The sequence below is a fragment of the Pseudonaja textilis genome, unplaced genomic scaffold (assembly GCF_049901715.1).
Source record: "Pseudonaja textilis isolate UNSWEBS1 unplaced genomic scaffold, rPseTex1.2 PTEXSCF20, whole genome shotgun sequence".
NCBI lineage: Eukaryota > Metazoa > Chordata > Lepidosauria > Squamata > Elapidae > Pseudonaja > Pseudonaja textilis.
In genome coordinates, this window is record NW_028262864.1 from 2,997,391 (window position 1) to 3,007,555 (window position 10,165).

The following is a 10,165-nucleotide window of genomic DNA, read 5'->3' on the forward strand; positions in this document are numbered from 1 at the left end:
GGCCACTGATGCTGGAAGTGTTTAATGAAGTACTTCTGGTAGCTAAGATGCCAGACTCATGGAGGGGGGCGTTGATCTCGCTAATTCCGAAGGAGGACGTAGATGCTAGATATATTAACAACTATCGACCAATTTCACTTTTAAATGCTGATTATAAATTATTTACCTCCATTATAGCGAATAGAGTAAAACAAGTTTTAAATTTATACATTCATGAAGATCAAAATGGTTTCCTTCCGTCCCATCAAATCAAAAATAATCTAAGAACCGTTATTGATGTTTTAGAATATTATGAAGCTCATCCAGAGAAACAATTTGCACTCATGTTTTTAGATGCGGAGAAAGCATTTGATAATCTACATTGGCACTTTTTAATACAAAAAATCTATAACATGAGTCTGGGCACTAAATTCGAGAACATTATAACAACAATTTATAACACTCAACAGGCTAACATACTAATCAACGGTGAACAAACAGGTCCAATAAATATTGAAAAGGGTGTCAGACAGGGTTGCCCTCTCTCACCCCTCCTATTTATATTTGCTTTAGAATCACTTTTAATGCGGATAAGACAAAATCCTGAAATTAAAGGAGTAAGGGTCAAAGCAGAGGAATATAAATTACAAGCGTTTGCAGACGACATAGTTTTCTTCTTAGAGGAACCTATGGAAAAAGGACACAATTTAATAAAAGAATTAGAACAATTTGGTGCAGTAGCAGGATTAAAGATTAACAGAAAAAAGACAAAACTAATGACCAAAAACCTAACAGAGACCCAGAGGAAAGAATTAGAAAAAATTATAGGGATACAGGTAACAAAAAAGGTCAAATACTTAGGCATATGGCTAACACCACAAGGTAAATCGCTTAAGGAGAATAATTACGATAAATTACTCCAACAAATCAAGAAAGGCCTAGAATCCTGGAACAAGCTGCAGCTTTCCCTACTGGGCAGGATTGCCACGATCAAAATGAATATTCTACCAAAATATCTTTACTTATTCCAGACAATTCCAATTAAGTTACCAAAAAAAATTTTTGAAGACTTTTTTGAAGACTTTTTTGAAGGTTAACACTTAAATTTATTTGGCAAGGGAAAAAAGCCAGGATTAATATTAAGGCCTTACAAGACACAAAAAGTAGAGGGGGGCTAGCGCTCCCAAATTGGGAATTATATTATTTGGCAGCCATCTTACTATGGTTAAAAGACTGGGTGAATCTACTCAATAAAAGAACTCTAGCACTAGAAGGGCATGACCTTCAGAGAGGGTGGTACGCATTTCTATGGGAAGTGGGGAAAACTAAACAGTCGTATTTTCATAGACACCTTATTAGAGACTCATTACTAATTAATTGGAAAAAATATGCAAAAAACACTATCTAAAAATTCCGATCTGGCTTTCAACAATGGAGGCAATGGTACATCCTAACAATTTGGATATAACAAAAATGATTAAATATAAAGATTTATTAGATCCACTAGGAAAATTAAAAACTCGACAGGATTTACAGGAACAGGGATTCAAAATAGACCAGTGGTTATACATACAAATCCATAGCAGATACAAACAAGATATCAAAGAGTTTGGAATCTATAGCAAATTGCAATATTTAGACAAAATCTTATTAGGATCAAATAAAAAGAATATTTCTAAATTTTATAAATACTTACTGGAGGCAGAATTAGAGCAAGAGATAGTGAAAGGGAACATGATAGTGTGGAGTAGGAATATTGGAAGAAGCATTACACTAACAGAATGCAAAAAGATTTGGAATAGAAATATTAAGATTACGAAATCGGCGGCATACAAAGAAAATATATATAAAATGTTATATAGATGGCACTTGCCCCCTTCGAGGCTGGTGAAGATGAACCCCAATATGAGCCCAAAGTGTTGGAAATGTAAAAGCACAGAAGGAACTTTCTTCCACACGTGGTGGTCCTGTAAAGCTACTCAAAAATTTTGGCAAAAAATTAGAAAATGGTTGGAGGAGATACCTAAAGAACAAATAGACTATAAACCAGAGTTCTTCCTGTTTGGGATCTCTGAAAGATATCTATCTAAAAAGACAAAATATGTAATAATTCATATCTTAACTGTGGCTAGACTAGCGTTTGCTCAATGTTGGAAATCACCACATACACCTACAGGGCAAATGGTTATTCAGAAAATATGTGAGTGTGCTGAAATGGATAAACTAACTATAGCCTTAAAAAACAAAGAGTCTTCAACATTTTATAACAATTGGGATTCTTGGTACAATTGGCTTACTCAGAGACAAATTGTGTAAAAGATATAGGGTAACTTAAATATAGTGGAAAAGAAGAGTAGATTTGATCTAACGTAGAGAAACAAACCTTACAGACTGTCACAAAAAGATATTGTTTGCTTTTAAATGTACTTTTTTATTCTATTTCCCCCCCTCCCATCCTTTCCCTTTTTCCCTTCATATTCTTTCTCTTCCCTCCCAACTGGTCCCTATCTGGTTTGTTAGGCCGGGTGTTTTCTTTCTTCTCTTTTCTTTATTTTTTCTATTTTGTGTATGTATTGTTGATATGTTTTTAAATTGTAAATTCAATAAAATTTATTTTTTTAAAAAAAAAGAAGAAAGGGGCAACCAAAGGCTAGAAAGCTCAGGTTTGTGGGCTGAGCCAGGCTCAAAAAGTTATTGCTTTAGCGATGGGAGCAAAAGAATAGTATTTTCAAGGTCTGCAAGCTTTGCAGAGCAAAATTGGAACAGAATTGATGCAAATTTGTGGAATGATTCACTTAGTGACAGTGATCCACTTAGTGACGGTTACTCACTTAGTGATGGTAACTCACTTAGTGATGGTGTCAGCATTCAGGAAGGAGAAGCTGAACAAGATATGAAGCAAGAGAGGGTTGACACACAGGAGCAGTCAGTGCCATGCAGGTCAGAGCAATGGAACAAGGGGATTCCACCTGACAGGTATTCTGTTAGTGAAGTTAAAGTATATAATGTATGGTATGAGCCAAGGAACTACAAAGAAGTATTGGCATTACCTAAAATTGAACAAGTAAAGTGGAAAGAAGCCATGGACAAGGAAATGAAATCCATGGAAGAACATGAAGTGTTCACATCTATGACTTTGCCACAGGGTAGCAAAGCTGTAGGATGCAAGTGGGTATACAAGAAAAAGGTACTACCCAATAATGAAGTACAATATAAAGCAAGGTTAGTGGCACAGGGGTTTCACAGATGAAAAATGTGCACTATGATGAGGTATTCGTGCCAACTGTAAAGAGTGAGAGCATCAGGCTGGCACTAGCGTTGGCAGCAGCACATGGCCATAAAATTTGGCATTTTGACATAACCACTGCATTTCTCAATGCAGAATTAGATGAAGAAATTTACATGGTTCAAGCACCAGGGCATGAAAATAAAAAGCCTAACACAGTCAGCTAGGAATTGGAATATCTGTTTAGATACTGCATTGAAGGGTCTTGGGTTCAAGAGTTGCAAGGCTGATGGTTGCATATACACTGGAAAGTTAAAAGGTGGGGATCAATGCAATTGTGTTGGATAGGTATAAAAAGGAATTCTCAGGTATTTAGAGGGAACTGTGTATTTAGAGGAAACAGAAATACAGGTTTCTGAAGAATTTTTTTTTAAAATAAATTTTATTTTACAATTAAAAACAAATCAACAACACATACACAGATAGAAGGGCAAAAAAGAAAAGAAAAAGAAAAAAGAATGGAAAAAACACTTTAAAACATTCTCATTTTCGACAGTTTGTAAGATCTTTTCTTTTCTTAGTTCATGCCATATACGCACACCTTATCCATATGTATATTTATATATCACTCATATAACTTTGCCCTATTCTTTTTTGCCTTATGATATAAAATCTGTCTTTGTTCTAACCATTTATACCAGCAATTCCAATTGTTATAATATATTGAAGAATCTTTATTTTTTAAGGCTAAAGTTAGTTTATCCATTTCTGCAGTCTGAGATTTTTTGGGTGATCATCTGTTCTGTAGGTATATGAGGTAGCTTCCAACATTGAGCAAAAGCTAGTCTGGCCACTGTTAATATGTGTATTGTTATGTACTTCACTTTTTTGATAGCTGTTTATCAAAAATCCCTAACAGGAAGGACTCTGGTTTATACTCAATCTGTTCTTTTGTTATATCTTCCAGCCAATTTCTAATTCTCTGCCAGTATTTTTGGGCTTCTTTACAGGACCACCACATATGAAAAAAGGTTCCTTCTTTTTTTTTACATTTCCAGCATTTCGGACTCATATTGGGGCGCATCTTCACTAATCTCGTGAGAGGAATGTGCCATCTATAAAACATTTTATAAGCGTTTTTTTTATATGCTGCCGATTTTGTAATCTTATTATTTCTACTCCAGATCTTTTCCCATTCTATTAAAGTGATACTCTGTCCTACGTTCCTACTCCAGGCTATCATATTCCCTTTAACTGTCTCTTCTTCTAATTCTACCTCAAGTAGATAATTGTAAAATTTAGTTATATTTTTCTTGTCTGATCCTAGTAAAATTTTGTCTAATTGCTGGAGTTTATTGTTAATTCCGAATTCTTTCCTATCCTGTTTGTATCTACTATGAATTTGTAGGTATACCCACTGATCGATTTTAAATCCCCGCTCTTGCAGCTCTTGTCGCGATTTCAAATTTCCTCATGTGTCCAATAAATCCTTATATTTAATCATTTTGGTAATGTCCAAATTGTCTGGGTGAATCATCGCCTCCATTGTTGATAACCAAATCGGTACTTTTAGGTAGTGTTTTTTCCGTATTTTTTTCCAATTGGTTAATAATGAATCTCTAATTAAATGTCTGTGGAAGTATGTCTGATTAACTTTCCCTACCTCCCATAAAAAGGCATGCCACCCCCTCTGCAAATCGTGGCCTTCTAAAAATAAAGTTCTCTTATTAATTAGGTTCACCCAATCTTTTAACCATACTAAAGAGGCAGCCATATAATACAATTCCCAATTTGGAAGTGCCAACCCTCCCCTGCTCTTCAAATCCTGCATTGCCTTTAAATTTATTCTAATTTTTTTCCCTTGCCAGATAAATTTAACAGTCATTTTATTAAGTTCTTCAAAAAAAATTTCTATGTAGTTTAATTGGAATCATCTGAAATAAGTATAAAAATTTTGGAAGAATTTTCATTTTAATAGAAGCAATCCTGCCCAATAATGAGAGTTGCAGCCTGCCCCATGATTCTAGGTCTTTCTTTACTTGTTGCAACAGTTTGTCATAATTATTCTCCTGAAGTGTCTTGCAATGTGCTGTCAGCCATATTCCTAAATATTTAACTTTCTTTGTCACCTGTATTCCCATAACTTCTTCTGAAGAATATTAAAGGTAATTGAATTTATGTCTATTCCAGTTATGAAGGGAGGAGTGTCAGAGTATATTTATGAACTGGAATAGAGCATGGTAACAAGGTCAGCCAATGAATAGGCATAGCAACTAAGTCAGCCAATGAGAACTGTTTGGCAGCTGAAACTAGAAGTAGCTTAGGCATGGCTCTATTAAGCTCTGCAGCTATGTTGAGCTCTGAGTCTGTCTGTTGAAAATGAAACTGCTTCTCTCTTGCTTGCTTGCTGAACTAAAGTGAAACTGATATCTGTTTCTGAGCTGCTGAAGTTACTGCTGAAGCTCTGCACTTGTAACATGTCTACTTCTGTTTGAGTTTGCTCCATGTAGGAGAAATCTACAACTGGCTTGTAAAATCTACTTATTATGTTTATAAAGATGTTAAATGAAGCATCAACCATGTGTGTTTATTTTTCTGGAGCTAAATTAAGGTTGCAAAACTCTGAATACTGTTCTGTAGTAAAAGTGCTTGCTGCTGTGAAAGTAAAACTGGAACTGAAACTCCTCTCCTCTGCTTGTGTTTTGCATTTGGAAGAGATTTCTTTTCAGGTGGGGAGGGGGAGTAGAACTCCTTAGCATCAGAGGGTTGTCTGGAAACTCAAACAGTATTTGCTGTGTGAGCAAGGAGACAGCAAGGAGCCTGGGCATGTCTTAGCTCAACTGTTCTGTAGTAAAGCTTCTTTGCTGCTGTGAAAATAAAACTGAAACAGAAACTCCTGCTTGTGTTTTGCATCTGGAAGAGATTTCTTTTCAGTTGGGGAGGGGGAGTAGAACTCCTTAGCATCAGAGCATGGAACAGATTACTTTTCAGATGGGGAGGGGGGTAGAACTCCTTAGCATCAGAGCGTGTTAATAATAATATAGGAAATACTAATGCTCTGGTGGTCATTTTGAAAAAATCCTTTCTTAGTGAGCACCTAGAAGCCAAGAGGAACGTACATACCAAATTTCAAGTTTGTAGGCTTTGCAGTTCTGGAGATTTTGTGATGACGCATGAGTGCTTTTTCATTTATATATATATAGATTGTTAGGAATCTGTCCACCAATTAGTTGGGTTGGCAATATATAAACCAACAATGTATGTTTGTAGCTTTAAGACAAAATCACTGTATTGATTTATACTATATTCCGATTGGTTGATTATATTGCAAATTACCATAAGAGGGAGCTAGAGATCATAGCTTGCTCTCTGAAATTCTCTCTCTCTGACATTCTCTCTCTCTGACATTCTGTTGCTATCTAAGGTTCTCTGTTGTATTTATGCTGTGCTTATACTTTGATATTTTTGTTTACTGTAAATGACAAAGGCAACCGGTAAGAAGACTTTGTAATTGGATATTCTTTGGACTGTAAAACGTATATGACCTGGACCGTTTATTGGACTGTGCTATTTCTTAAAGTAAACTTTAACTCAATTTAGTGTATCTGTGTGTGGCCGAATAATTATTCATAACTACTCTCATAAACGTTTCCATGTGCATATCCTTGTTACTCAAGGGTTATTCTGTACATATCATAACAAATGTCACTCATCTTGGTTCCTTGTCATTAAAAGCTTCTTTCTGGAAGCTCTGCTTTGTTATTCAATTATTTATTCAAAGTGCTAACTCCAACAGGGGAGTATTTCCTCCCAACAGCAGTGTAAAAAGCTTAAAACAACCCTTCCCCTTTAAGAAAGTCAAGTTGTCAGTTTTCCAAGTGAAATGGCTACACATATGTCAATTTCGGGCTGGACACAAGAAAAGTACCAGCAAAGGAGAAAAAAAACCTCCACAGAAGCTCCGGAGACAGGAAGTCTAGTCCTGCCAAAAAGTAATAAGGGTTAATGGAGAGGCAGTTTCCGTAAGCAACAACACCAGAATGTTTCCTTCCTGCCTTCCTTACAGGATTAGGACTGTAAAGTGGAAAAAACCAAAAGGAGACTTCTTCTAACAACTGGTTCTCCAAACTGCTTAGAAATTTAACAACAGGTTCTAGTGAATAGGTGTGAACCAGTAGAATGCCATCCCTGAAGAGGACCTTGACATGTAATGGGTTGTGGGCTGTCCACAGTGTGTCTGGAGGTGGCTGGTAAGGCCTATATAGGCACGGAATGTTCTGCCACATGTAGGGCAGACATGTGTGGGCACCATTGTTGCAGCATTTGCAGCTCTGGCTTTGCGGAGTGCTTGCTTCTCTTGTGCTATGGTTCTTCTTCTGTCTTCGAATGTCTGATAGCCTTGGTGGGGCAACATGTGCCATGTCAATCGATCTTGTACCAGGGTTTCTCAGGAGGTGGTGTTGATGTCCAGGGACTTGAAGGAGGCTTTCAATGTGTCTTTGTATCGCTTCCTTTGTCATCCTGTGCGATTGCTTTCCTTGAGACAGCTCACCATAGAGGAGCTGTTTGGGGATGCGATGGTCTGGCATCCTTACAACGTGGCCTGCCCAGCATGTCTGGGCTTTCATCAGCAGGGTGTGAACTGATGGGAGGCCTGCTCTGGAGAGGACTTCTGTGTCTGGCACCTTGTCCTGCCACCGGATCCTCAGAAGTCTGTAGAAGCAGGTCATGTGGAAGTGGTTCAATTGCCTAGTGTGCCTCCTGTATATAATTCAAGTTTCACTGGCATACATCAGGGTAGTTAGCACTACTGTTTGGTAGACTTTGAGCTTTGTAGCAAAGCTTATTCCATGGTGGTCCCACATGTTGGCCAGTAGTCTGCCATATGCAGAGCTTGCCTTGGTGATTCTGCAGTTGACCTCCATGTCAATTGTCACTGTGTGGCAGAGGGTGCTGCCAAGGTATGTAAATTGGTCCACTGCTTGCAGCTTTTGTCCCTTTACTGTGATGGTGAGCTCTTGGTGTTGGGCTTTCGGAGCTGGCTGGTGCATCACTTCGGTCTTCTTTGTGTTAATGAGGAGGCCGAAGTTGTCACATGCTGCTGCAAATTTATCCACACTGGCTTGCATTTCCTGCTCTGATCCAGCATACAGGGCACAGTCATCAGCAAAAGGAGGTCTTGAAGCACAGTCTCCTTTATCTTGGTGACAGCCTGAAGTCTTTGCAGGTTGAACAGTTTCCCATCAGTCCTGTATCTCAGGCTAACTCCCAAAGAACTATTCTGGAAGGCGTCTGACAGCATGGCTGAAAACATTATGCTGAACAGGGTCGGTGCCAATACGCACCCTTGCTTGACACTGTAATGAGAAAGGCCTCTGAAGCTTCTCCATCATCCAGAACATGAGCTGTCATGTCATCGTGGAACTGACGTATCATCAGGATGAATCTGTCAGGGCATCCAAACTTCAGTATGATGCACCACAGACCTTCGTGACTGACAGTGTCAAAAGCCTTGGTGAGATCCACGAAGGTGGTGTACAATTCATGATTCTGCTCTTGACACTTCTCTTGGAGCTGTTGGGCTGCGAAGATCATGTCCACAGTGCCACAATCTTGGTGGAAACCGCACTGTGTCTCAGGTAATAGATCTTGCCTGTGATGGAAAGCAGTGATATTCCTCTATGATTATCGCAGACTTGTTGATTCCCTTTCCTCTTGTAGAGGTGTATGATGGACGCATCTTTCAGTTCCTGAGGAATGGATCATTGATTCCAGAAGGATTGGAACATCTGAGTGAGTTTGTCAACAAGCACTGCACCACTATCCTTATAGAATTCCATTGGGATCGTGTCACATCCTGGGGCCTTGCCACTGGACAGCTGGCTGATGGTGTGTAGGGTTTCAGTCTTTGATGGTGGTGCATCCAGGCTGTGGTTGATATCTGCCTGGGGCATTCTGTTGATCGCCTCAATTGTTGATGGAAGATGGGAGGTTCAGTATCGATTGGAAGTGCTCAGCCCGATGCTGTAGAATCAGTCTTCTCAATAATGAGAGTTCAATCAATCAACCTTTATTGTCAGAGCACAACATGTGTATAATGAATTAGCTGAGCCTCCCTTTGTGCACCCCCCCAACACAACTCACAGTGAAGAGAGAAGTCCTGAACCCAGTCCCAATCTTATTGCACCATGTGACCTTGTTGCACAACACGCTGGCCTCGCAAGTCTATGTTGACATGAAGTTATTTTCCATTCAGGAGTCTGACAGCTCACGGGTAGAAACTGTTCTTCTGCCTGTTGGTGCAGCTGCCTATGCTTCTATATCTCCTACCCGATGGTAGGAGAATGAAGAAGTGCTGACCAGGCTGTGAGTCGTCCCTGAGAATTTTCCTCACTCTTGTAAGGCAGCGAGCCCTAGCAATGTCATCTAGTGGTATCAGGGAAGAGCCCACAATGTTTTGTACTGTGCTCACCACCCTCTGTAATGTCTTTCTATTCACAGCTGTCAAGCCAGCGTACCACACCGTAATGCAATATGTGAGGACACTTTCTATTGTGGACTGGTAAAAGGAGGTCATCAGTCATTATTCCACTTTATTCTTTCCCAAGACTGTAAGGAAATGGAGTCTCTGTTGGGCCTTTCTGGCCACCTGGGTTGTGTTGATTTTCCAGGTAAGATCTTCACTGAGGTAGACTCCTAGGAATTTAAAGGAGGAAATTCTCTCCACACAGTCCCCCTTGATGTAAAGTGGGGTGGGTTCCTTTCTCTTCTTCTGGAAGTCTAACACCGTCTCCTTTGTCTTGCTGATGTTCAGGTGCAGGTTGTTTTCTAGGCACCATGAGGATAATTTATGAACCTCCCCCCTGTACGCTATTTCATCTCCATCTGTAATGAGACCCAATATGGTAGTATCATCTGCAAACTTAATGATCACAGTGGATGGGTCAGACGATATACAAT

General features: G+C 39.1%; 1 long non-coding RNA gene across 1 annotated transcript in view; it reads right to left on the reverse strand.

Annotated features, from left to right (window-relative positions):
* Positions 1-9,790, reverse strand: part of LOC148123744 (uncharacterized) — a 283,335-nt gene extending 273,545 nt beyond the window's left edge. The window contains exon 1 of the long non-coding RNA XR_015740561.1: positions 9,441-9,790. This is a non-coding gene — a long non-coding RNA (uncharacterized LOC148123744). The remainder of the gene's footprint in view (positions 1-9,440) is intronic.
* Between the last annotated feature and the right edge of the window lie 375 nt (positions 9,791-10,165).